We start from the raw sequence: 27,964 nt of genomic DNA, 5'->3' as shown, positions 1-27,964 counted from the left end.
ACTTTTTTTGGAATGGGTTTGCAAATTTAACCAGTGCTCATGTAAAGTCTTCAATCTTCCGGTCAAGTTCACGCTTTATAAATAAATAAATAAAAATGAATCCCCCTCCAGCTTGCAGCCTTTGACGGGTGCAGACACTGCAAAGAGAGAGTGAGATGCCAAAGGCAGAAACAACATTCCGCCGTGGACATTGAAGCCGGAGGCAAAAAAATGTAATGCACCCACATTAAGGTTTATGGCCAGTCGTGCAATAACCCGATGTTACAGGGTCAGTCTCCAAGGCAGGAACAAAACAGCCTCAAGGCGGGACAAACATAAAGCTTTTACCCAACAAATCAAAGGAAGTTTGAAAGGCAAGCCAAGGAACGAATGAAAGCGATGGACGTGTGATGGGTGTGGTACCCACAAAAGTAGATTATGACATGTCGAGAGACAGCTCATACGCACTGCCTAGGCTCAACCTTAAAGTGACTGCTCCATTTAAAAGCAATCACAGACATGGTTGTTGTAGTGGGTCATAATTTGCGACCTACCACCTTAACATTAATGAGGTGAGTTGAAATGTATACCCCACTACAATTTGGTATTTTGTGAACCAGACTATTAGTAAATAAGTTGGTTCACAAAATACCAATGAATGTGGCAAAAGTTGGTGTGCAAATTGCAACTACAGTGCCAATGATGAGAAAATAATTTTACCGGATTCATTGTATGTACAGCTGGCCAAATATTTTCATATGCTTCAACAAAATTTGTGGCAGGAGCTACACACCTTAAATATTGCGAGAGCCCAGCCACAACTGGGTCCGATTGGCTCCATGATTTTAAAGAAATAGGACTTTTTCTGATCCCTAGTATTCTGTATAAAAACTCCAAGTGCAATTCCATTCCACTCTTGATACTACAAAGTAAATAGTTTAGCATAATCAGTGAGTCTTTACGCAAGTGCAGAAGTCAATGCCTGTTTAGTTTTCACAAATGTATTTTCAGCTTCAGTAGACCACTGCAAGAGTTCAATGGTACCTTTTCTTACATAATATTGCAAAGGTTTTTCCATCTTGGTGTAGCCCATGATCCACTGACTACAATACCTAGTAAGACCCACAAAGGTACATACCTGGGATAGAGTTACAGGGTGAGGCAATTTATGAATGGCTTCTACTTCTTCAGATGATAAGTGGTGCTTGCCAGCAGAGGTTTCATGACGAAAGTATCACTATAAGAAAAGGCACAACTGTGATTTCTCCTCTGAAGCTTTATGTCCTGTGGAAAATAAATGGAAATCACAACAGTGCCCATGATGAGAACATTAACGTAAAATGTGTGTGTGTATGTAGATGATCTCCTAGCCAATGCTCCCATCTTCAATATCAAGAAAATCTATGTATGTCACTTTTCATCCCTGTCGACCCAGGAAGAATGCAAAATAGTAGTTTCTGCTTTTAGACATTTGCTATCCCCACACATTGCTTACCATATATCACTGTACATGGCTGAACTAATAAATATTTTACTTGCTAATGTGTTTTGGGAAGCTGGGACAGTTTCTAATTGCAGGAAGCCTTGCATAAGTGAATCTGCATACCTATTAAGCTGTAACAATTATGGGGAATATTTACAAGCCCCTTAGTCCACCTTGCACCGCCCTAACAACATTTTCTTTACGCTAAGGCAGCCTTTCTCCTGTGCCGTATTTACAAAGTGGCACAATGCTTGCATTGCGCCACTTTGTAAACCCTTGCACCACATTATGTCTGAGTCAGCCGTAATGTATGCAAGGTGGCGTTCCCACGCAGGGAGACCCAAACAAATGGTACAGTGAAATTTACAACATGTCACTTTTATATTTTCATATGCTTCAACAAAATTTGTGGCAGGAGCTACACACCTTAAATATTGCGAGAGCCCAGCAACAACTGGGTCCGACTGGGTCCATAATTTTAAAGAAATAGGACTTTTTCTGATCCCTAGGATTCTGTACCAACACTCCAAGTGCAAATCCATTACACTCTTGATACTACAAAGTAAATGGTTTAGCATACATGTCACTGCAACCTTTTTTTGCATCTTTTTTAATGCCTGCTCAAAGCAGGCGTTAAAATGACGCACCCATTTTAATCAATGAGCCTCCTGTGCTTTGGGGCACTGGTGTCAAAGTTTTCGATGCTAGTGCAACAAAGCACAACAATACCGTCAAAACTTTCAACGCTATTGTCGTAACGACCGCCATGATGCACCTTATTGTAAATATGGTGCAACCTTGGCGTTGTTGGGTGAGGCAGGGGAGACGCAAGAAAAGTGGCGCATCTGGACCAATGCAACACTTTCTTGTAAATATGCCCCTATGTTCGTACAGTCCTGTTACGGGGAACAAGATGGCCTATGGCAACGGAGATTTGTTTATTTATACTGTCTGTGCTTTCAGTCTCAGGACTAGTGTGGTGGCTGATATCTAACTTGATGCATCTAAACAAATTTGTAGTTTGGTATTACCTGAGTAAAGATGTCTTTGTAAATACAAAGACGTAAAGTAATATATTTAAGGTATTATATTCAAAGAACAATGTTTAAAATACTAAGGGGGTCATTCCGACCCTGGCGGTCATAGACCGCCAGGGCCGGGGACCGCGGATGCACCGCCAACAGGCTGGCGGTGCATCCAGGCCAATTCTGACCGCGGCGGTAAAGCCGCGGTCAGAAAAGGGAAACCAGCGGTTTCCCGCCGGTTTTCCCCTAGCCTGAAGAATCCTCCATGGCGGCGCTGCAGGCAGCGCCGCCATGGGGATTCCGACCCCCTTCCCGCCAGCCTGGTTCTGGCGGTTTTGACCGCCAGAACCTGGCTGGCAGGAACGGATGTCGTGGGGCCCCTGGGGGCCCCTGCAGTGCCCACACCAATGGCATGGGCACTGCAGGGGCCCCCTAACAGGGCCCCACAAAGATTTTCAGTGTCTGCATAGCAGACACTGAAAATCGCGACGGGTGCAACTGCACCCGTCGCACCCTTTCCACTCCGCCGGCTCTCATCCTCGTGGAAGGGGGTTTCCCGCTGGGCGGGCGGGCGGCCTTCTGGCGGGCGCCCGCCAGCCCAGCGGGAAACTCAGAATGACCGCTGCGGTCTTTTGACCGCGGTACGGTCTTCTGGCGGTTCCCGCTTGGCGGGCGGCTCCCGCCGCCCGCCAAGATTAGAATGACCCCCTATGTCCTAAGCACTAGGTTCAAATTTTTAGGTTTCATAAAGTGTTAGGTTCATAATGCTATGTTCAAAGCGCTTAGTTCAAAGTGCTAGGTTTAAAGGGCTAGGTTCACAACTTGTGGTTCAAAGCGCTAGGTTCAAAGTGCTAGGTTTAAAGTGCTAGGTACAAAGTATAAAGTTCAAAGCGCTAGGTTCTGCATTCTAAGGATCCTAAGCATGGACGTCATTTAGAGGTCACCAGGGGTTGCAGCTGTGACCCCTGATGTACTCTTTGCTGCCCCTGGCACTGCTTTTGCGACCTCTGGCCTCAGTGGTGGCAAATTCAGTGCCAGGAACGGAGTGGCAGCTTGTCCTTGTAGATGTCAGTTGGGGCTTTTCTGTCAATTCTTTATGACACTAATAGTGAAAAACATTATGTTACTGTTAGTGTAATAAAAATGGACTATCGTTAACTGGAATATGACTTCCATGGCAGCTGAGGTAAGTAAAAATGCTTTAAAATATATTTTGTATGCATGCTAGCGGGTGAGAATGTGTTTATGTGAGAAATTGTGTGTAAGTGTGAAATTGTGTGTGTATGTAAGTATGTGTGTGTGAGTTAAAGTGAAGGTCAAAAGGCGTGTGATGTCACTCTCACTGCCCCTGGCATTTTGGTGAATTGATGTCCATGGTTCTAAGGTACAGTGTATCATGTCTGAATATAGACGATACAAGATGTGTACATCAGATATAGGGTGCTGGATATGAATTCTGAGTTCTGCAATTGTATCAGTCCTGGATCTATTGAGTCATAACCATTCATCAGATCTGAGCACTGACTTCAGATACCCCAAAGTTCTCACAAAGTTGAGTTCCTTAAATGGAAGGGGAGGTCAGTGAAATTGTGACTGAATGAAGAGTATTTGTCTCTATCCTCTATGTTCCAGTATTGTTATTTCTTTTCTTCTTTCTCTTCCAAAATGAAGTGTGTTTATGCCTCAAGACTAGAGTGATACTTCGTGTATTGCTCTTTGGCAAGAAACAATATGTTGTTTGTGCCTCACGTCTAGAGTGATACAATGTGTACTGTTCTTTAGCAAGAAACATCACAGAACAAAGTAAGCACTGCACAGCCCCAGTCATTTTCGTGTCTTTATTGTGAAAGTGTTAGGTATGAATTGAGTTATGGGGGATGCAGTATCAAGGGAAATCCCTCCACCAAAAGAGACCCCAGAACATTATATGTAAGTGCATTATGACCACAGAACATGCAAATATTTGGTTAAATGGCACTGTACACAAAAACAGACCCCTTCAAACGATTTCTGGTAGAAAGAACATTTGGTTTGGATAAAATAGTGCACTTAAGGGAAGTTATGGAAGCAAGGAAAAGTGGGATGCTAGAAGATCAATGGAATGCATATCTTGACTGGTTTGAAGAGATGTCTAAGAGACTCTTAAAGACTCCCACTAAAATTAAAGGAACAAGTGAAGGAATTAAAAGGAATTAAAAGAAAAAGAAAAATGCAACAAAGGCTTGAATGATGACAAGGTGATATAGAGACTGAAAAAGGCTTGATGGTTAGGTCTAGTGCTCCAATGATTCTGCAGCTGAAAAACACTTACTGATAAAGACAATAAGTTACAAATGATCCATGTCTTGCCTCCTGTTTCTGCTCACTCTCTCAGTCATGTGAAGCAAGAAGGGGATCTAGACTCCACAAAGATAATTACCTTGTGATAATGGAGACTTAGAGACAGTCCATGCCCCTTTGACTCCAGATGATTTCAGTAATTTAGTTGAAGAGTTTCCCAATATTTGAGAAGATCGTCAAATGTTCAGAGAGGAACTAACTACCATATTTAACTGTTATGACACTACTTGGGCTGATGTAAATCAATTACTAAACTAAGAGCTATGTCGCCACACCCCCCCCCCCCGCCCCCCACCCCCACCGAGGTGTGCATCAAAGTCTCCTGACTGGTGCCACTTGGCCAGATATGGCGCCAGACACCACAGAAGGCCTACAAGAAGCATACACCAAAGTAGCGGATGCAATAGCTGTGGCGTGTTCTTGCACGGCAGAGTGGGGAAGGATAAATAGTTGCAAATTAAATAGGAATGAATCACCAGAAGGTTATTTAGATCACCGTGGGGACCTTTTTGTGTGACAATCGGATAGTAGACCCTTCTAAGCATGCCAAGCAAGTAGTAGCTGCTGCTTTCGTCCAAGGCTTGCCATGCAAGTTACAGGAACAATGATGTAGCATTTGTGTGGGTTAGCAGATGAAAAATGTAGATGAGCTAGTTGTATTTGCAAGCCACTTTGTGAGTTACCTCAAAAGGAAGAGGGAATGACTGAGGAGAGGTTGATAGCTCTGCAGAAGCAACATTTCCAGCCTATAGGAAAGTTGTGCAGTATATGGCAAGGAAGAGACGTGGAGGAGTAAAAGGCATAGGGGGAGGGGGTCAGCATATGATGATGAGAAGACTTGTAGAGCATTTCGAATGCCCAGAGTCGTCGTTGCTCTATAAGTGAACAAGCCAAAATAGTTAACTGGGACTGATTAATAGCTGAAGAGCAAAGTTTTTTGCATTTTTCTAAATGTTAATAATGAGGTAGCAGATTTCATTTTCATATTATGAAGTATGTTCCACTGAAGAGCTGTACACCTGACAAAGCTTCTACCTCCCCAGGACGATCGCCTAAAATGTGGGACAATCAGGTTGTTAGCAGAGCAAGAGTGAAGCGTTCTTTTGGGAAAGTACCATTTGGACCTTTCCTGCAGATAGGCCGGGCCGAATCCTTGCAGGGTCTTGAATGTAATATATAGAGGCTTAAAGGAAATATGTTGCTTAACAGGCAGCCAGTGTAGTTTATTTAGGGCTAGGGCAGCCGACTGTAATCTGAGAATATCAAACAGCATCCGGGCTGCAGAATTTTTGCAAAATGTGCAATTTATTCAGCAACGTTTTTTGCAAGTTCTGATAAAGGCCATTACATTAATCTCATCTGGCCAAGATCAGTGCCGAGACAACAGTCTTCCATATGTCACATGGAATAAAAGAGACAATCTTCTTTATAACTTTAGGCGCGTGAAAGGAAGAGGAGATAATTGTGTTCACTTGATTTTTAAAGGTTCGATTCTCATCCATTATAACGCTAAGATTTTTTACTTTTTTTGCAGAAGTAGGAACAGCTCCGAGATCTTGCGGCCACCAGGAGGGGGACCAAAAAGCATTATTATTTCCTAATAGAAGAACTTCTGTATTTGAAGAGTTCAACTTCAAATAGTTGGCATTCATCCAATTACTTACTGCAGACATGAAGTTCCGAAAAGCCTCACCTGAGTCCTGATTGTTGTTAGAAAGATAAACAACAATGTGGGTGCCATCGGCATAGGAAACCAAAGAAACCCCCCCAATAAACCATATGTATGGTTGAGCTGACTCTTTTTACAGTGAGAGAATTAGCACTGGAAGAATGAATGCCCTAAAAAAAACCTAAGTCCACAGGACTGAATTATATGGTCCCTCCATTTGTCGCAGTCCAGCACAACTCACAGCTTCCTTCTCTACCTCCAAATAGAACCCAGGAAAAAGTCACCATGGTCCTGGTTGATCAGGATGGTCCCTTTGTCTCCTACACAATGAATGGGAAGTGACTGTCTGCCTAGTAGGCACAGGTGCTACCCGTTCTGCTTTGGAGGTTTACGATTTTCTTACTTTGTCCCTCACTGGCATCTCCATTAATGCATTGGGGATGACCAGCAATGTAGTCTCCCACCCAGTTCCCAGCCTGTCACCATTACCCTTGGCCCTATCTCTGACCAGCACGCCTTTACCCTCAGCCCATCTTTTGTCAACCTACTAGGGAGAGATTTGCTTTGTAAATTAGGGCTCACCATCAATTGTCCCCTGATGGTGCGTTTTTTTGATGTGCCCACCACGAACAAATTTACCTTTAGGGCTCCGGTGTCCCTTTCTTTCTGTCCAGTCCTCATTATGGCTCCTGATTTCAAGTAAGTTCTTTTGCAGGTCCCCCATCACTTTGGTCCACACATGCTAACAATGTAGGTCAGATCTAATCCACTCAGCCGGTGCAGATCCAGTTATATCCAGCAATTCCCCTATTGAAGATACCGCAGTACCACCTTCACCCCTGAAGCCAAGCTGAGTATTCAACCAGTACTAACCTCATTGCTCTTACAAGGTACAGTAGTCCCTACACAGAGCCCATGTAACATCCCACAATTCTACCAGTGAAAAAGCCTTGGAAGGACTGCTACAGGTTCTGTACAGATTCTGGGTGGTAAATGTGGTTGTCATCTCCTACGTTCATGTCGTCCCCAACCGAACAACTATACTTTCATGCATCCCAGCAACAGCAATCTTTCACCATGGTAAATCTAGGCTCTGCATTCTTCTCTATCTCCATACATACATAAAGCCAGCTCCTATTGGCTATCACATTGCAGAATGCCCAATATGTTTTACAGGGCTTCCCCAGAAGTTTACTGAGTCACGATTCCTGTTTCCCAAGATTTTGAAAAATTATTTAGATGAAGTCAGATTTACCAGAGGGTCTGTGCTTATACATTATGTGGCTGACCTCCCCTTGGCCTCATCATCCTTCAAAGCTTGCAATGAGGATTCACTGGTACTGCTTCTGCACTGGCTCTGGAAGGTACAAAACATCTAGAGAGAAGCTGCAACTCTTCCTGCCAAACATAAATAATTTGGGACAAAATATATCTGCAGGACATTGGCATCTGTCTGCCTCTAGGACTGAATCCATTCTGAGGTTCTCTACCCCACCATAGTCTCCCAAATGAGCCCACTCCTTGGGATGCCAGTGGATTCTGGGATATGCCTGACCCATAAAACGCCTTCAAATTCTCACTCACCCTCATGCACCTAAACCATTGCACTGGACGGAAGAGGCAGAACAGGCCTTCACTGAGCTAAACAAGCTCTCATGCATGCTGTAGCTTTGGGTCTCCCTAATTATTTAAAATCATTTGCTCTCTACTGTAATGAGTAAAGTGGTTTTGCCTTAGGGGTACTAAGTCAGATGCAAGTGGACAGGTACCACTCAGTCGCATATTACGGGAAGGCTCTTAACTCCATAGCCCCTGGATTACCATCTTGCCTATGTGTGGTGACCATGACTGCCACCATGTAAGAATTCACTGAGACCATATTCCTCAGTTGAACACTCACTATAGCCACTCCACATGAAGTAGTGTCACTTTTACTGACCTATAAAACCCAACATTTTTCTAATGCATGGCTCACCCAATATTAGATCCTATTGTTATCTGCATGTCACATTACTTCAATTAGGTGTCCAGTACTAAACTTCTTACCTAGCCTTAAGGAAAGGGAGCAGCACGATTGCCTCATCATAATAGCCCACTTGGTGATGCCTCGTAGCGATCTCAATTACATCCCATTCCACAATCTCAACCTGGTCCTTTACAAGGACGGCTCTTGTTTGCACAATGACTGTGGTTTTCTGGTAGCTGGTTATGCAGTATTTGCCCAGCATGAGGTCACAGGGAACAACCACTTGCCCACTGTCCACTCCACTCAGGTGGCTGAACTTCATGGTCTCAACAGAGCTCGTATTTTATAGGCCTCAGTGGAACTTGCATGTTTTACTCCACAGAATTCCACAGAGTTACAGAAACACTCCCTGAGATTCTGTAGTTATGCAAGGGGGTGGAATCGAACACGTTGTGCTGCTCGTGCAGATTTTTAGCACCGGGAGCTTCTTCCGTGCTGTAAAACCAGCATGAATGGCACCACGTAGCCTGCCAGAGGGCACTGCTTCTTTCTGCTACCCGAGTAGATTTTATACTAGAGTGGCAGCTTTCTCAATGTGAACGGTCACAACTTACTGCTACTGCCCCATTGAGAAATCTTTCCAACAGGCATCTAGCGTCTGAAAATCTCACAAGAGGATGAAAATTCTTGCTTGTGCTCTCCAACTTAATGTTGGTGAGCCGCATGTGTTAAAAAAACTCAGCTACACAGCGGTAGCCGAAGTTTTGCTGGAACACCACGCTCCAAGCACAGTGGGCAAAACTCTAAAAAATCCGCTTGCAGAGTGGAATTTTTCACCCACCCCTAGTATTTTAACCAAAGATAAATCAGCCTACAACCACACTGATTCTCATTATGCCTTCGGAGCTGTACATTACTCAGACAGCTGTGGAAGCAATGAAAATTCCTCACTTCCAGCGAGAGGCAAATCAAAAATACCCCTTATGTAGTAGGCCTGGGTGGAATTCCAATTCCAATTACTCCCAAGTAATTTGAGTAATTCTGCATCACTCATTAACACAGAATAACAGATAATTATGCGATTAACCATCCTCATGTATATTAAGAGTAATTTTGGGGAAAAATCCTAACACCAGAGCAAATTTAGCAACTGCAAGCAGATGCTCTTTATTTGTGTTCTACTACATTTAGTGTTGTTTCTTAGTGCTAAATGTAGGTAGAAAATTGAAAGAAAATCCTACCCAAGAGCACCTTTATTGAGCATCCAAACTCTATTTGTGTTCTGTTGCATTTAGCGCAGTTTCTTAGTGCAAACTGTGTCCTCATGTCCAATTTGGAGGGGGCAAATACAGAATTAATTTTCTTGTGTATTTCAAGCATAATCTCTTTGAAATTTTTGGTAATTCGACGTGATAACACTACACTCAGTTACGCGAGTTATGCTCACCCATACTATGTAGCTTACCTATTAGATACTCCTCAACTTCCCAATGAAATTGCTGCCATAAAGTTTACAGCCCACCAGTCTGCCCATGATGAAGTTACTCATGGAAATACTCTGGCTCATTCAGCAGCTAGAGTCTGGCCCTTTCACTTCCCCAGGCTGCTCTAAAGCTTGTTCTCCGCTTCCACTGTGAATCCCCAATGGCAAACTTGCAAGAGGCTACTAAGGTACAAGATAACACATCCACAGGTGGGAAACAGTAGTGGAGGTGGAAGGCATGTAGGTTACACTTGTGGTGTTCCCAAGACAGCCACTTGGTAGTGCCAAGGGTCCACTCCAAAATGTTGCCTGCCTACGTCATGTAATGGTGCATGTCAGGAAGGAGGGAATGATTGCTGCTGTGGAAAAAACATGATTTGCAGTACTGTTTGTTGCCCCTGTGCCATTTATCAACCCCATAATGAAGGGAAAGCAGCCAGAACAACACATGCTGCACATCCACCACCAAGGGACCATTTGTAAATATTCAACCGGATTTCATAAGCATGCCTAAATGTCAAAATTATGAATATGTACTTCTTACTGTGTGCATGTTTTCAGGGTGGACACAAGCCTGTCCTTGTATTAAAGCTAATGCAAAGAAAGTAATATAAATACTGCTTAAAGCCTTAATTCCTCTCTTTGGTTTGTACTATCCATAAACAGTGCTAATAGAACTCATTTCACTGTCCTAATAATGTGTGACATTTGCAAGGCCTACCAAATACATCAGAATTTTCACTGTACCTATCATCTCCCAGTCAGTCGGGTAGGCTGAGTGAAATGAAGGAATGCTTGCAAATAAACTTGCAAAGATCTGTACAGAGACTGACCTCAGATGGTCTGATGCCCTGCCCATTGCTTTTATGAGCATGTGATCTACTACTACAAATCGAAAAACACGCCTTAGCCCTCATGAGGTCCTAGTGGGCAGACTGATGAGAATCCCTGTCTCACCACCAGTACCTTTATCTGCATCACATATACGTTTGGCTGACTACATTGTCTTGGACTATTGTAGAGCTTTAATCAGTTGTGTAAAGGCCTTCCATTCACAGGTATCAAGGGGTTTGCCCAGGGAACCCAGTCACCTTCTCATGAGCTTCAGCCAGATGATTGGGTGTATGTGAAAGTGCATCAGTAAAAAGCAGCTTTCCACTCTCGGTGGAAAGGGCCCTTCTTGATACTACTCACCACCAATACAGCTGTGAAGTGTTCAGGCCTTCATCATGGACGCACACATCCAACTGTAAAATGACTTGTGATCCGGCTAAAAAATGTATAGAAAATCTCAGGTTGAAAGTGCTGGAAACCTTGCCACTACATGCCAAAAAGGGTTTGCCACTACAAAATGAAAATGTTGTGCGGCCCCACCCATACTACCTCCGACTGAGGAAAACAACTGCACGAGGTACGGCCAGCACTGGGCAGAGTAGCATGACCGTTCTTTGCTAGAACAGGAATGACCCTGCTCATAATATGGTGCTACCCTGAACAGCTCCTTCCCAGCCAAGCCCTCAGCCAGTGAGAACTGCATTAGCAAGTGTTATGGACAGCTGAAAACATGACTGAAACAATAGTTAGCCCTAATTTTCACCATCGGAATGTTGGCGATTTTGTATTAAGTATCTTCAACTATGTCCAGAATCCAAATTTGCCTGTGACATGGAATGTTCCTTAATAATAGAAGAATACTGCATTGGAAATAGCTGCCGGAAGAGTAGCTGGGCACCGTATATGTGTGCAAGCAATCATACTTCTGTTAATCCTTCTATAATTGTCTTACATGATAAGTTAGTTTCTCTATAAGTAATGTCGATGTAAGTCAAGATTGAAAGTGGATGTAAAAGATAGGGTAAATGTTGCATTACACTCAATCACAAAATAAACGTCTTGCAGGGATCCCGAGTGGTATAGAACAGAGGCTCCCAGTGTAGGAAGGTAGCCTCTTTCTAGCCTTGTTACCCCCGCTTTTGGCCTGTTTGTGAGTATATGTCAGGATGTTTTCACTGTCTCACTGGGATCCTGTTAACCAGGGCCCAGTGCGCATAGTGAAAACCCTATGTTGTCAGTGTGTTTGTTATGTGTCACTGGGATCCTGCTAGCCAGGACCCCAGTGCTCATAAGGTTGTGGCCTATATGTGTTCCCTGTGTGGTGCCTAACTGTATCACTGAGGCTCTGCTAACCAGAACCTCAGTGTTTATGCTCTCTCTGCTTTCTAAATTTGTCACTGCAGGCTAGTGACTAAATTTACCAATTCTCATTGGCACACTGGTACACCCATATAATTCCCTTGTATTTGGTACTTAGGTACCCAGGGTATTGGGGTTCCAGGAGATCCCTATGGGCTGCAGCATTTCTTTTGCCACCCATAGGGAGCTCTGACAATTCTTAGACAGGCCTGCCACTGCAGCCTGAGTGAAATAACGTCCACGTTATTTCACAACCATTTTTCACTGCACATAAGTAACTTATAAGTCACCTATATGTCTAACCTTCACTTAGTGAAGGTTGGGTGCCAAGTTACTTAGTGTGTGGGCACCCTGGCACTAGCCAAGGTGCCCCCACATCGTTCAGGGCAAATTCCCAGGACTTTGTGAGTGCGGGGACACCATTACACGCGGGTACTGCCAAACTGCCTTTCCGGGGTTTTCACTGCAGCTGCTGCTGCTGCCAACCCCTCAGACAGGTTTCTGCCCTCCTGGGGTCCAGGAAGCCCTGGCCCAGGAAGGCAGAACAAAGGATTTCCTCTGAGAGAGGGTGTTACACCCTCTCCCTTTGGAAATAGGTGTGAAGGGCTGGGGAGGAGTAGCCTCCCCCAGCCTCTGGAAATGCTTTGATGGGCACAGATGGTGCCCATCTCTGCATAAGCCAGTCTACACCAGTTCAGGAATCCCCCAGCCCTGGTCTGGTACAGATCTGGACAAAGGAAAGGGAAGTGACCACTCCCCTGACCAGTACCTCCCAGGGGAGGTGCCCAGAGCTCCTCCAGTGTGTCCCAGACCTCTGCCATCTTGGAAACAGAGGTGTTGGGGGCACACTGGACTGCTCTGAGTGGCCAGTGCCTGCAGGTGACGTCAAAGGCCCCCTCTGATAAGCTCTTACCTTTCTTGGTAGCCAATCCTCCTTTCTTGGTAGCCAAACCTCCTTTTCTGGCTATTTAGGGTCTCTCCTCTGAGGTATTCTTCAGATAACGAATGCAAGAGCTCACCAGAGTTCCCCTGCATCTCCCTCTTCGACTTCTACCAAGGATCGACCGCTGATTGCTCCAGGACGCCTGCAAAACCGCAACAAAGTAGCAAGACGACTACCAGCAACATTGTAGCGCATCATCCTGCCGGCTTTCTCGACTGTTTCCTGGTGGTGCATGCTCTGGGGGTCACCTGCCTTCACCCTGCACTGGAAGCCACAATGAAATCTCCAGTGGGTCGACGGAATCTTCCACCTGCTAACGCAGGCACCAAAAGACTACATCACCGGTCCTCTGGGTCCCCTCTCATCCTGACGAGCGTGGTCCCTGGAACACAGGAACTCTTTCCAAGTGACTCCCACAGTCCAGTGATCCTTCAGTCCAAGTTTGGTGGAGGTAAATCTTTGCCTCCCCACACTAGACTGCAAACCTGTGTTTTGGGGTAGTAGGTGTACTTTACTCCTACTTTTCAGGGTCTTGGGGTGGGGTATCTTGGACACCCTGACTGTTTTCTTACAGTCCCAGCAACCCTCTACAAGCTCCCATAGGTCTGGGGTCCATTCGTGATTTGCATTCTACTTTTGGAGTATATGGTTTGTGTTTCCCCCAGACCTATGTCTGCCTACTGCAACCTATTGTAATTCTACACTGTTTGCATTACTTTTCTGACTCTTACTTACCTGTTTTGGGTTTGTTTACATATAACTTGTGTATATTACTTACCTTCTTACTGAGGGTACTCACTGAGATACTTGTGGCATATTGTCATAAAAATAAAGTACCTTTATTTTTAGTTACTCTGTGTATTGTGTTTCCTATGATATTGTGCATATGATATAAGTGGTATGGTAGGAGCTTTGCATGTTTCATAGTTCAGCCTAAGCTGCTTTGCCATAGCTTCCTTCTATCAGCCTAAGCTGCTAGAAACACCTCTATTCTATTAATAAGGGATAACTGGACCTGGCACATGGTGTAAGTACCACAGGGTACCCACTATAAGCCAGGTCAGCCTCCTATATTGGTGGCGGCAGTGGGATAAGTACTTGCAACTGCTTTACCACTTTGTCATTTTGTACTTTTCATAAGAGAATCATATACCAAACAGTTCAGTGTATGTACACTTAACCCAAAAAGTTTGCTTTTCTATCCTAAAACTTTTTACAAAGTTCTAAAAAGTTTCTTAAAACTTCTAAAAGTTAGAAAAAGTTTTTCTCTGTGCTTCCAAAACTTCTAAAACTTTTTCTCTCTTCTCACTATCCTTAAACCTTTTCTATCATGTCTGTTGTAGATTCCACTCTCAAAACAGCTAATGCAACCTATGAGAGTTTGAACTACAAGAGTTTAAGGGTCTCTGCCTGGATAGAGGTTTATGTATAGGAAAGAACCCTACAAAAGAGTTTCTCTTTGACATGCTTGTTGTGGATGACCAGAACCAGTCTGGACCATCAAATGAGAGACTAGAAAAGGGAGAAGCTTCCCAGTCTGATTCAGAGGAACCCCCTGAAGAAGCTGGGGAAGGTTCTGACAAGGGTCTGCCCCCTAGCAGAGCACCTAGTGATGCTGGTAGTGAGAAAGGTTCCCATCACAGTAGGGCATCCTTTTTCCCTAAAGGCCAGGTTACCAGGGTCCAGACAGTTAGGGACAGGTCCCCCTCTCTAACTTCCCAGATTTTATCTCTGTCAAAGCATTCCCAACCCACCCACCCTGAGGATAACTTGTTAGAAAGGGAACTCAAAACGTTGAGGGTTGAAGAGACCAGACTGAAGCTTAAACAGCAACAGCTGGCCTTAGATAGGGAATCCCTAGACATTGAGAGGGAAATACAGAGGTTGGGGTTAGTTCCCCATGGTGGCAGCAGCAGTATTCCTGATAGCAATCCTGTTAGAGAGCAAGATTCCAGGAATCTGCACAAGATAGTCCCCCCCTTACAAGGAGGGGGATGACATTAAAAAGTGGTTTGCTGCACTTGAGAGGGCCTGTATGGTACAGTTGGTCCCTCAAAGGTAGTGGCCTGCTATTTTGTGGCTATCTTTCACTGGAAAGGGTAGGGATAGGCTCCTTACTGTTAGAGAAAGAGAAGGCAATAACTATAAAGTTTTGAAAGATGCACTCTTGGATGGATTTGGCTTAACAACTGAACAATACAGGATTAAGTTCAGAGACACCAAAAAAGAGCCTTCTCAAGAGTGGACAGATTTTGTGGACTGTTCGGTGAAGGCCTTGCAAGGGTAGTTGCATGGCAGTAAGGTATCTGACTATGAACGCCTGTACAATCTTATTCTGAGAGAGCATATTCTTAACAATTGTGTGTCTGATTTGTTACACCAGTACTTGGTAGACTCAGATCTGACCTCTCCCCAAGAATTGGGAAAGAAGGCAGACAAATGGGTCAGAACAAGAGTGAACAGAAAAGTTCATACAGGAGGTGACAAGGATGGCAAGAAGAAAGATTGTGAGAAATCTCAGGATAAGCATGGGGATAAGGGTAAAACCAAAGATCCTTCTTCAAATCCTAAACACTCTTCAGTGAGTGGGGATAAATCGCATTCTTCCTCTTCTTCACAACACACACACATCAAAAAGCCTTGGTGCTTTGTGTGTAAAAATAAAGGTCAGAGGCCAGGGGATAAGTCCTGTCCAGGTAAACCTCCTGAGCCTACCACCACTAATACATCAAACTCTAGTGCCCCTAGCAGTAGTGGTAATAGTGGTGGGACTGCTGGCAACAGTCAAAATAAGGGTGTAGTTGGGTTCACTTATGGGTCCATCATAGAAACTGGGGTAGTCAGTACCAAGACAGTTTCTGTCACACCTGGTGGCATTGGCCTTGCCCAACTGGCCGTTTGTCCCCTTACAATGGATAAGTACAGGCAGACAGTTTCAATAAATGGTGTTGAGGCTCAGGCCTACAGGGACACAGGTGCCAGTATCACTTTGGTGACTGAAAACCTAGTGTCTCCTGAACAACACATCATTGGACAACAGTATAAGATTATTGATGTCCACAACTCCACTAAGGTTCTTCCCTTAGCTATAGTTCAGCTTAGTTGGGGTGGAGTTACTGACCCTAAGCAGGTGGTAATATCACCTAGCTTACTTGTAGACTGTCTCTTATGTAATGACCTAGAGGCCTCGGGTTGGGCTGAGGCAGAGTTTAATACCCATGCAGCCATGCTGGGTATCCCTGAGGAATTGCTTCCTCTCATTTCAGCTGAAATGAAAAAGCAAAGGAGAGAAAAAGGCCTGAAAACTCAGGATCCTTCTCCAACAACAGGAAAAAGGGCATCACAGTATCCCTTACCCACCCTGCCATTCAGGATACCCTTCCTGTGGTGGGAGAAACCTCTCCTGGGGTGGCACCTGTACCAAGGGAATCATCAGCTGGCACAGCTGTACTCCCTGAGGTGGAAGTACCTCTCCGGGGGATAACTAATATTGGTGAGAAAAAGTGCACCATTTTAGTTAACATGGAGCATCCCTCCAACCCTCCCAGAGAAACTTTAGTGCAGCAATCCTGCACTGCCTCACAACACTTAGGACAGCAGCCCTGCCCTACTGTGGAGCTCATAGGACAGCATCCCTGCCCTGCTCCAACTCAAGAGAAACAGCAACCCTGTTCTCTCTTACAGCCATATGGACAAAGATTTTGCCCAGCCACGGCTTCACTGAGACAGCATCCCTGTCTGGCATTCTCATCATTTGATATAGGTTCAGTGGACAATTCCCACTGCTCTAAACTTAAACATACTAATAGGAACTCTGAAAATATGACTTCACATTGTTGACTAGCTAAAACACTTCACACAGGGTGGCTTTCATCCCCACAGGGAAGTAACCATATAGTGGATGATAAAGGGAGAAACCAAGCTATTGCAGAGCTACTCTCTACTTATCACAACTTAGACAATAAAGACTCAACTGGCCAAGGTTAGCCTTATTGTCCTTCGTTTGGGGGGGGGTTGTGTAGGAAGGTAGCCTCTTTCTAGCCTTGTTACCCCCACTTTTGGCCTGTTTGTTAGTATATGTCAGGGTGTTTTCACTGTCTCACTGGGATCCTGTTAGCCAGGGCCCAGTGCTCATAGTGAAAACCCTATGTTGTCAGTGTGTTTGTTATGTGTCACTGGGATCCTGCTAGCCAGGACCCCAGTGCTCATAAGGTCGTGGCCTATATGTGCTCCCTGTGTGGTGCCTAACTGTATCACTGAGGCTCTGCTAACCAGAACCTCAGTGTTTATGCTCTCTCTGCTTTCTAAATTTGTCACTGCAGGCTAGTGACTAAATTTACCAATTCTCATTGGCACACTGGTACACCCCTATAATTCCCTTGTATAAGGTACTTAGGTACCCAGGGTATTGGGGTTCCAGGAGATCCCTATGGGCTGCAGCATTTCTTTTGCCACCCCGAGGGAGCTCTGACAATTCTTACACAGGTCTGCCACTGCAGCCTGAGTGAAATAACGTCCACGTTATTTCACAGCCATTTTTCACTGCACATAAGTAACTTATAAGTCACCTATATGTCTAACCTTCACTTAGAGAAGGTTGGGTGCCAAGTTACTTAGTGTGTGGGCACCCTGGCACTAGCCAAGGTGCCCCACATCGTTCAGGGCAAATTCCCCGGACTTTGTGAGTGCGGGGACACCATTACACGCGTGCACTATACATAGGTCACTACCTATGTATAGCATCACAATGGTAACTCCGAACATGGCCATGTAAAATGTCTAAGATCATGGAATTGTCATCCCAATACCATTCTGGTATTGGGGGGACAATTCCATGATCCCCCAGGTCTCTAGCACAGAACCCGGGTACTGCCAAACAGCGTTTCCGGGGTTTCCACTGCAGCTGCTGCTGCCAACCCCTCAGACAGGTTTCTGCCCTCCTGGGGTCCAGGCAGCCCTGGCCCAGGAAGGCAGAACAAAGGATTTCCTCTGAGAGAGGGTGTTACACCCTCTTCCTTTGGAAATAGGTGTGAAGGGCTGGGGAGGAGTAGTCTCCCCCAGCCTCTGGAAATGCTTTGATGGGCACAGATGGTGCCCATCTCTGCATAAGCCAGTCTACACCAGTTCAGGAATCCCCCAGCTCTGGTGTGAAACTGGACAAAGGAAGGGGAGTGACCACTCCTCTGACCAGTACCTCCCAGGGGAGGTGCCCTGAGCTCCTCCAGTGTGTCCCAGACCTCTGCCATCTTGGAAACAGAGGTGTTGGGGGCACACTGGACTGCTCTGCGTGGCCAGTGCCAGCAGGTGACGTCAGAGACCCCCTCTGATAGGCTCTTACCTTTCTTGGTAGGCAATCTTCCTTTCTTGGTAGCCAAACCTCCTTTTCTGGCTATTTAGGGTCTCTCCTCTGGGGTATTCTTCAGATAACGAATGCAAGAGCTCACCAGAGTTCCTCTGCATCTCCTTCTTTGACTTCTACCAAGGATTGACCGCTGATTGCTCCAGGACGCCTGTAAAACAGCAACAAAGTAGCAAGACGACTACCAGCAACATCGTAGCGCCTCATTCTGCCGGCTTTCTCAACTGTTTCCTGGTGGTGCATGCTCTGGGGGTCACTTGCCTTCACCCTGCACTGGAAGCCAAGAAGAAATCTCCTGTGGGTCTTCGGAATCTTCCCCCTGCTAACGCAGGCACCAAAAGACTGCATCACCGGTCCTCTGGGTCCCCTCTCACCCTGACAAGCATGGTCCCTGGAACACAGGAACTCTATCCAAGTGACTCCCACAGTCCAGTGATCCTTCAGTCCAAGTTTGGTGGAGGTAAGTCCTTGCCTCCCCACGCTAGACTGCAAACCTGCGTGATTTGCAGCTGCTCCAGCTTCTGTGCACTCTTCCAGGATTTCCTTCGTGCACAGCCTAGCCTGGGTCCCCAGCACTCCGTCCTGCAGCGCTCAACCCTGTGAGTTGGCTTCCGACGTTGTGGGACCCTCCTTTGTAATTCTGAGTGGACTCCAGTTCACAAATCTTCCAAGTGCCTTTTCGGGTACTTCTGCGGGTGCTGCCTGCTTCTGTGGGATCTCTCTGAGTTGTTGAGCGCCCCCTCTGTCTCCTCCTCCAAGGGGCGACATTCTGGTCCTTCCTGGTCCCCAGCAGCACCCAAAAACCTCAACTGCAACCCTTGCAGCTAGCAAGGCGTGTTTGCAGTATTTCTGCGTGGGAACACTTCTGCAACCTTCATCGCAACGTGGGACATCTTCCATCCAAAGGAGAAGTTCCTAGTCCTCTTCGTTGTTGCAGAACTCCAAGCTTCTTCCACCCAGAGGCAGCTTCCTTGCACCTTCATCTGGGTTTTCTGGGCTTATGCCCCCCCTGGACACTATCGCGACTCTTGGACTTGGTCCCCTTGCTTTGCAGGTCCTCAGGTCCAGGAATCCACCTTCAGTGCCTTGCTGGTGTTTGTTGTTCTTGCAGAATCCCCCTATCACGACTATTGTGCTCTTTTGGGGTAGTAGGTGTACTTTACTCCTACTTTTCAGGGTCTTGGGATGAGGTATCTTGGACACCCTGACTGTTTTCTTACAGTCCCAGCGACCCTCTACAAGCTCCCATAGGTCTGGGGTCCATTCGTGATTCGCATTCCACTTTTGGAGTATATGGTTTGTGTTGGCCCAAGACCTATGTCTGCCTATTGCAACCTATTGTAATTCTACACTGTTTGCATTACTTTTCTGACACTTACTTACCTGTTTTGGGTTTGTGTACATATAATTTGTGTATATTACTTACCTTCTTACTGAGGGTACTCACTGAGATACTTGTGGCATATTGTCATAAAAATAAAGACCTTTATTTTTAGTAACTGTGTATTGTGTTTTCTTATGATATTGTGCATATGATATAAGTGGAATGGTAGGAGCTTTGCATGTCTCCTAGTTCAGCCTAAGCTGCTTTGCCATAGCTACCTTCTATCAGCCTAAGCTGCTAGAAACACCTCTATTCTACTAATAAGGGATAACTGTACCTGGCACAGGGTGTAGGTACCACAAGGTAACCACTATAAGCCAGGCCAGCCTCCTACACCCAGTCATTCAATATCTGATCATGAACTCTTCCACCCTCCAAAATGCCTTTAAACAATTAGGGCCCACCCTTATACTTTTTGACACAAAACTGTGTTTGTGCAGTTTTGCGTCAAAAAGTATAGCGCCGGCTTGCAGCATTCTCATACGCATGCCGGGTGTCATATTTATAGAAGAGTTCAAGCCGGCGGTAAGGTAGGCTAGCATCTGGGAAAATCAAGTTAACAGGGTGGAGGTGGCGGTATGGGGGAAGAGGGGTTTGTACCAAAAAATGCCATTAGGTTGGTTAGAGGCAAAAAAATGCCTTTAACCAGCCTAGCATCATTTTCCGATCCCAAACCATCCATTCCACATGACTCCTGTCTTGTAAAAGACAGGAGTCATGCCCACCACCCCAAAGGCCAGCACAGGGGACAATGGTCCCCTGGGCATGGCCATTGCACCCAATGTCATGTAAAGGGGCCCATTTCAGAGCCCCCAATGGCACTTTAAAATAATTTCTAAAATACTTACTTCTACTTACCCTACTTACCTGGGATGAGGTCCCCCCATCCTCTGGTGTCCCTCTGGTGTGGGTGGGCGTGCTCCTGGGGCTTGGGGTGGGCACCTGTGGGCTCTTTCCATGGTGTTTGACCATGGATATGGATCCACAGGTCTCCTAATGCTTGCCCCGACCCAGGCAATAAATAATGGCGCTAAGCAGGCTTAGCGCCATTATTTAGGCCTGCCTCCCCCGTGCACCTTTATTGCATGGGAGGCACTAGGGGCTTTGAGCCATTTTTGAATGGGAATGCCTACCTTGCATCTCATTGACGCAAGGTGGTTTCACGCCTCCAGAAAATGACTTTAACTCCAATATTTCGTCAAAATATAAATATGGAGTTAGGTTTGCACTGAATTAGCATCAATAAAAATTAAGTTAGTTCAGTGCAAAGCAAGTATAAATATGCCCCTGGGTCTGCTCCATATGTTTGAAGCACCATCCTCCTTACCTAAAGATGATAAGCAAGTGATCAAGCTCCATTTCTCAGAACTAGGCTAGGCACAAAGATTACACATAGATCTAATAAAATCTGTTTTAGAGATTGTATCCGATTATTAGCTTTGGACGAGCGTGTGTTCTACTTAGACTTGGACATGCTGTGAAAGGTCAATTCTGTTCTGTACAATAAGGCAGCATCTGTGTTTCTGGGAAGGCCAGAGGGCCTTTGGTATCATTGCACTAGTCTGTCCATGAGATGCAATGTCCAACCAAAATGACATATTTTATGTTTTTTTTGTAAATTCTTCATAACTTTGTATTTACCTTTTTAAAATCAATTTTAAAGTATTTAAAGTTTCAAAAGCACAGGGACACGCTTCTCTACTTGCAGCTATTAGGCAATCCTGATGTTTGTCTTAGATTGTGCTCCTTCTCTAAAGCAGTAATAAAGTTGAGGGGAACAATGGAAGGGTGATTTCTCTTATGAATAATCTGCTGTACTTAATGTATCTTTTTCTTTCTAAACCAAAATAATTTTAAAGGTAGTCATGGTAAGGCTACGAGATGTGGCATATACATGTATATTTTAGGAAGCTTTTTGTTTCTAATTCATAGAATCACAACGGAGCCTTGGAGGAGTATGAACCGATTGCTGTAATGGTTTTTGAACGTGTATTGTGCACGCTATGGATGGGATTATTGGTTTTGCTATCTGTAATACTTCTGTAGTAATTGGAAGCATTTTATTTTGATAATCCATTATGGTTATGTGATGCATTGCTTGCCTCTTTTATGATTTTATTTAAAATTGAATAAAGATATATGATTGCTCACACTCTCCCAATCTGGAACAGCAAGGAAAAACCATACCTGTCCCTCTGCCAGAGAACCACCCTCCTTTGGCATCATACCCATCTCTAAGCCCCACACAATGTTTTTTCTCAAGAACAAATCAGACGTACACCTAATGGCCTACATTGATATGCAAAGATATATTTCCCATCGTGCCTATCATGCTGCTTTAAGATCCTGGGAAGAAAAGAGACTGGCATTGAACACTATTTGCCACCATTGAGTGCCAAGTAGTGTATTGAGAGATATGGGAGGACTTTTTGGCAGTACAAATTCACTTGTTGAGGCCATTGCAGTGAATGGCGAAGTTAATGGGCACCACTTTGAGGACAGGCTGGCAAAGGGAGAAAATCAGTAGGGGTGGTGGAAGGGAGTTAGCAAGGTATGGCAAGCTGAATCTAAGGTTGCTACATTTGTGCGAAGGGACTAATCAACTGCGTTTACAGTTCACCTTGCAAATATCAGACACCATCACAGGAAGCTTTGGAAGTACATCTAACACAACTATATGCGTCGTAAGCTGTACTTAACCTCCAATACAGCCTTCACTCTTTTGCAAAGGACACTCTGAATTTGAGGGTGAACATGTGCTTTATGACGTGGTCAAAAGTGCACATTATCCAGTAATAAAAAGGTTTCATGGACTTGAGGTAGGCATCAATGGCCAATGGTATTCCTAGAAACTGAAAATAGACGTGGAAGTAATGAAGTAATGATGAGCATCTGAAGTGGTTAATATAGTTTGGTGACTCAGTGTCTGTGAGGTAGCTTCAGCTGCTGTCCCCTCTGCGCTTTGGAAAGGGTACCCGCATGGTCACCTCCACCTGTGCCACAAGTCTGTCATCTATCTATCGCTCCCTAGAGACCAAGGAAGTTGTGGATGTGAAGTTACTCTTGTAGCAAGCTTCATGGATGTAGAAGCCAATGGCAACTTCAATATGAGCATTGGGAAACTGCACATTTTGTGAGAATGTACCTGACAGGACACTACATTTTCAACAGGATACATATGAGGTCCCTGTCTGGAGTCCAAAGTTCCTTATGTACTGGAACAGACTTTTGCCCTTAGACCCCATGTAAATGCTGTGACAGCGTGGCAAATTCCCATAGCCTCCCCCACCCTCCCAGTACAATGACAGTGAAATAATGAATACAAAGAACAAAGTTAGCAAAGAGGTAGAAAGGATGTGAACCAAAATAGGTGTCGATAAGAATGTTATGACCCTTATCAATGACTAATGATTATATTTGTATTATCAGTAAAGATAGCTAAGGAGCTATTTTTAGAGCAGTATAAAGCAGTGTATATTGTAATTGACATAATTCAGAAGGAAAGGCAGTGGGATTCTTTCTTCCTCTGGGGAGGGATTGGAGGATTTGTGTTTGCCAACAATATGTTTGTTCATAATGTTTTTCTTTGTGCTTTAGGTACAAACAGGATATATGTGCCAATTTGGTAAGGTGATAGATGGATTCCTCTTTCCAGTGCTCTAAAGTAACAAATACCAAAAGCAGGTAATCAGTGTATTGAAATAACCTAGAACCCCAGGGGAAACCAAAACATCTAGATCCGTCTTCAGAGCCTGGGAAAAGCTTGAAGAGTGATCCATAAATGCTTGAGGAAGTCAGGCTCGTGGAAGCTGAGATCCTTGGAAAGTGAACGAGAGCAGATATTAAATGTTCTCATGAATGGGGATGGAGAATCAAGCAGAATAAAGGTCAACCACGGTAAACATCGGACATTTGCGGGATTCAAGCAAGGATGGTGTCAGGGGTGGTGACCACAAAGAGCTTGGGAGAACTACATTACTATAATGTCCTGCACGCCTTGTGTAGCTCGAGAGTCAGGGAATTATAGCTACACCAAAAGGTACAACGTTTCTAATGAGAAGGTCACCTGATCTTCTTCTGGAGGAAGTGTGAAACGTTTTTGCGGAGACCATGAATACAATAGTAAGTTAACATTCTCCAAAAATCCTGCATCTAGTTTTCAATGCTGGAAACGAGGTGATGTTTTTCAGCAATGTGCAAACATACTAACCTTAATATAATGGCTTCTAGGACTACTAGAGACATGAAGCTTCGCAAGCACAGTTGAGGCTAAACAACACTTAAGATCAACAAGAAATTACATCCATATTTGATTCTTAAATATATTGGTACACATAGTGATATGCAGATTTATATATAAAAAATAATGCTGAAGTATATTAAAATATATGCTTTTGTTTCACACTTACTTTATCTCTCTCCTCACACCTTAGTAGGCCCTACCACTATCTCTCTCATTATATTTACATTTTATCTCTAGCTTGCTCTACCTTACTCTAAAGCCTTACCTAACTTCCTACATCTTTCTTCACCAATCTTCTCTTTTATCTACCTCTCTTTACTTTTCTTTCTGGGTACCGTTCCTTTTATTCATTACCACTTTCGTATGCCCACTTTCTCGCTGTCGGTTCTCCATCACCACCTTCTTTCTAGTTCACCCCTCACTGTACCTCTGTGACTATCTTTCAATCCTGCTAATATCTGTAGCACCTTCCCAGTTCTCACACTCCGCAGAGTTAGAATTCATTCTCTAACCAAAGAAGTGTACACACAGAAAATGGGCAGGGGGAGGAACAAGGCATGGGAATAGAATTAAGGAGACAATTATCATTCCAGATACCACCTGATGGAATGCTGACAATTCTCAAAGTGATTTGCTTTTTACTGTTGCAGCAAGAATGTCAGTAGGGTGTATTTTTCATTATCAATACCAAGCAATAAAAGCTAAACTTTTAAGCTCTATACTCATTTATATTATCTTAATAGTATGCACTAGTCCACTAAACATCCACCAAGGTACCCTTAATCTGTTTTCCTACAAGTTGAAGAACAGGCTTGGTCAGAGGATGAATTCCACATAGGATACTGTGTGACAAAGTCAAGATTCAAGAGATAAATAGGCAATGAGTCAGAACCCCAAATTTAGGCCATTGGTACAACTTGGGGGGATAGGTTCTAACGTGATTTTTTTGTAAGGTATGGATGCTTAGAGATGGAAAATATGTGATAGCAAGCCATCACTCTTTGTCTTTTGTCAGATATTATTGGATTAGCAACTACAGCAGGAAAAAAATAATGTTTTTCATATTTTTGATAAATAACATACAAATTCATCATAATGTGAAAAAATCAATTGAATTCCACCAGATTGGTTACATTCAATATAATTTGAAAATAATTATGATTATTAATTGTAATAATAGCAATATAGTCCTTAAAATAATAACAATAAAATGTCATTGAATTCCTCAAATATTGATTTAGATTATATGCATACTGTTCACTTATAATTTTAAATAGTAATAGTCACATCTTACATAAACAATGTTTGTCATGAGTGAACATAAACACAATTTTATCATTCACATTTGTTGTCATCATCTTCTTCTGACTAGGTGTCATCATTCTCTGTGTCTGTTTGATTTACACAGGCAGGAGGTCTGCACATGTCAGTGCACTTGAGGTCATTTAGACTAAGTTAGTGAAGACATGAGGCTGAATGTCAAATGGAAGAACAATTTGCTCATTTAAGGTAGCAGCAAGTTTCTGAAGACACAAGACGATATAATATTCTTCGAGTTGTGAGTGTGAAATCTCATGACCAGGTCTATTTAGAGTGTAAATGATTTTAACATTGCCTGTCAGCGTTTTACTGGGTATGGGAGCAACAATTGCTTGGGGGGTTTCTGCTGGCCATTTGTGACTGCATATATAATGTTCTGACTGAATGATTGCATAAGTAAGGCAGCCCTTTTGGACTGCTTTGTGTTTTCTGTATCTCCAGTCAGAAGTTCTAATAGGAACCGTTTAAGGTAATCAGGCACTGTAAATGAATCATTATCAACGCCTGATGGATGATAGGGCCATGGTGTTGATGTCAAGTTTGTTTTAGTAATTGTTCTTTTGTGTGATGATGCTTAATCAATGTTCTTGTTCATGTCTGTGGCCTTAACCTTTAAAACTGATAATTCTCCTTTCAAACTCTGGTTTTCTCTTACAATGTCTTATAGCATGACACTATCAGGTTGGGCCAATAATTTTCCTTGGTTGTCTGGGAATATGTGGAGACTGTCACTGAAATCGGAGTCCAATTATCTTCTAATATGCTTCTTGGTTGATTTGTCTATTCCCTGTATTCTTCTGCATGTCAGGAGGGTTTCAAGCCTTTCAATGAGAGTTGTCACAAGTATTGCCTCTTTGTTAGAAATAATTACAGTTCTCATATATTGAAATAGGTCATCACATGCTTCATCGCTCATTTTTTTGTAGTGATCATCAGTTTGTATGCTAGAGGCATGACTTTTCTGCTTCGCTTTAACCCTTGAATAGTTCCTATAACAAGATGCATGATAATGGGCTTATGCAGCCACTATGTCCCTACTACAAACTGCTAAGATCTATGAATCACAATTAATGGTTGCACACTCTTGAAGCCTTTTGTCAACTCTAAGCTCCTTGGCCTTGATTAATTTCTCATGCGTTGATGTAACCTTGTAGCATTTTATCTTTCCACAAAATATACATTCTTCAGCATACATGTTTGACTTTAATTATGTTCTTCTGTTTAAGCGTTTACACATGCACTCACTCATTCCAGCATCATCAATGACACTTGCTTCAGCTTTTCACTTAATAGTCTGTAAATCTCTCTTCATAAACAGGCTCCTGCACTTCCTGTGGTAAAACACTTGGGGAACCGTGTTTCTTTCCACATTTCTCTTAATGTCTACCAGTGGAATGTGATTCCCTACAAGAATGTGATTCCTTACTCGAGCTGCCTATAACACAGTTTTCCATGATGAGTAGCCCTGTGGGCTTGTCAGCGTAACTCCATATTGTACATTGGACCATAAATGAATTATAGACTGAGAATCAGAGGGACAGGATGTGCTTGTTTCTGTCTTCTTCATGATGCTGAACGGTCATTCGCCACCAGCTCTGGAAAAAGAAACTAAAAAATGTATACATTTTACTTGATGTACTTAACATAATCATAATTACTATTATAATTATTATCAATGTATATAATCACATTCACTGTAATTATAATTTGTAATAATGAAATTCACAATAATACAAATTAGGATAAAATGTCCATTTACATCAAGGTATCTTGGGAGTGAAGTGGTAACTCACAAAAGGCAAAGAGTTTTGAGTTGCTATCACATGGTTTCTATCTCTAGGCGTCAATCAATACCTTGCTAATAAATCATATTAAATCCCATCTACCCCAAGTGGTACCAATAACATGGTTGGCTCAAGACCTAAAAGGAAGTGGCTTCATCAATGCATGTGCAAGCTTTCTTTTGCTACTATTTGACTAATAGGTGCTGGCAGCTTGAGCCTCCAGTTTGCATAGGGTGCTTCTAAAGGTTTAACATATAATTCACTCTTGTTTTGCACCAAGAGAGCCTCAATTGGCTAAAAATGGTTTGTTCTGACCAGGGGGCCCAAAAATATCTCTTGACCAGAGCCCCAAAATTCCTCAAGATGTCACTGTGCTTGCAGCGTTCTTTAGACCCCTGTTAGGATCCAGCCACTGCTGGCACAGCTGCAGGGCCACAGGTATGAAACAGTGCCTTCCCCAAGATCAGGCTGTACAGAGATGACTGCAGGGCTGTGCTTGAATAGGTCCTCCATGAGGTAAGCAAGGCTCCTTCTCACAATAAGTCGAAGGCTTTGCTGCATTATAGTGTGCGCTATCTAGGAATTCTGATGCAGTTGGCACAGGTACTGAAGGCCAAGCTGACCCAAGGGCGCACTCTTAAGACAGAGCTGGTGCGGCACATCTGCGGCATCATTCTTAACTTGATGTCCTTGGGATACCTGGTACACTTTCACATTCCCGCTCTCTAGCGAAGCTGTTTTTACAGTCCAGAAACTCTTCCTGAGCATGTACTATGTGCGCATTGAAAGTGTA

General features: G+C 43.9%; 1 long non-coding RNA gene across 5 annotated transcripts in view; it reads right to left on the bottom strand.

The window, feature by feature from the left end:
- The window catches only part of LOC138304431 (uncharacterized), a 120,071-nt gene that overhangs the window by 66,535 nt on the left and 25,572 nt on the right, over positions 1-27,964 (bottom strand). For 4 of the 5 annotated variants that reach the window (XR_011205572.1, XR_011205569.1, XR_011205570.1 and 1 more), the window contains exon 3: positions 1,118-1,216. This is a non-coding gene — a long non-coding RNA (uncharacterized lncRNA). Of the gene's footprint in view, positions 1-1,117; positions 1,264-27,964 lie in introns of all 5 variants that reach the window. The other variant, XR_011205571.1, reaches the window with a different exon arrangement.

The sequence above is a fragment of the Pleurodeles waltl genome, chromosome 1_2, assembly GCF_031143425.1.
Source record: "Pleurodeles waltl isolate 20211129_DDA chromosome 1_2, aPleWal1.hap1.20221129, whole genome shotgun sequence".
NCBI lineage: Eukaryota > Metazoa > Chordata > Amphibia > Caudata > Salamandridae > Pleurodeles > Pleurodeles waltl.
This window is presented reverse-complemented; position numbering and strand designations above follow the sequence as displayed.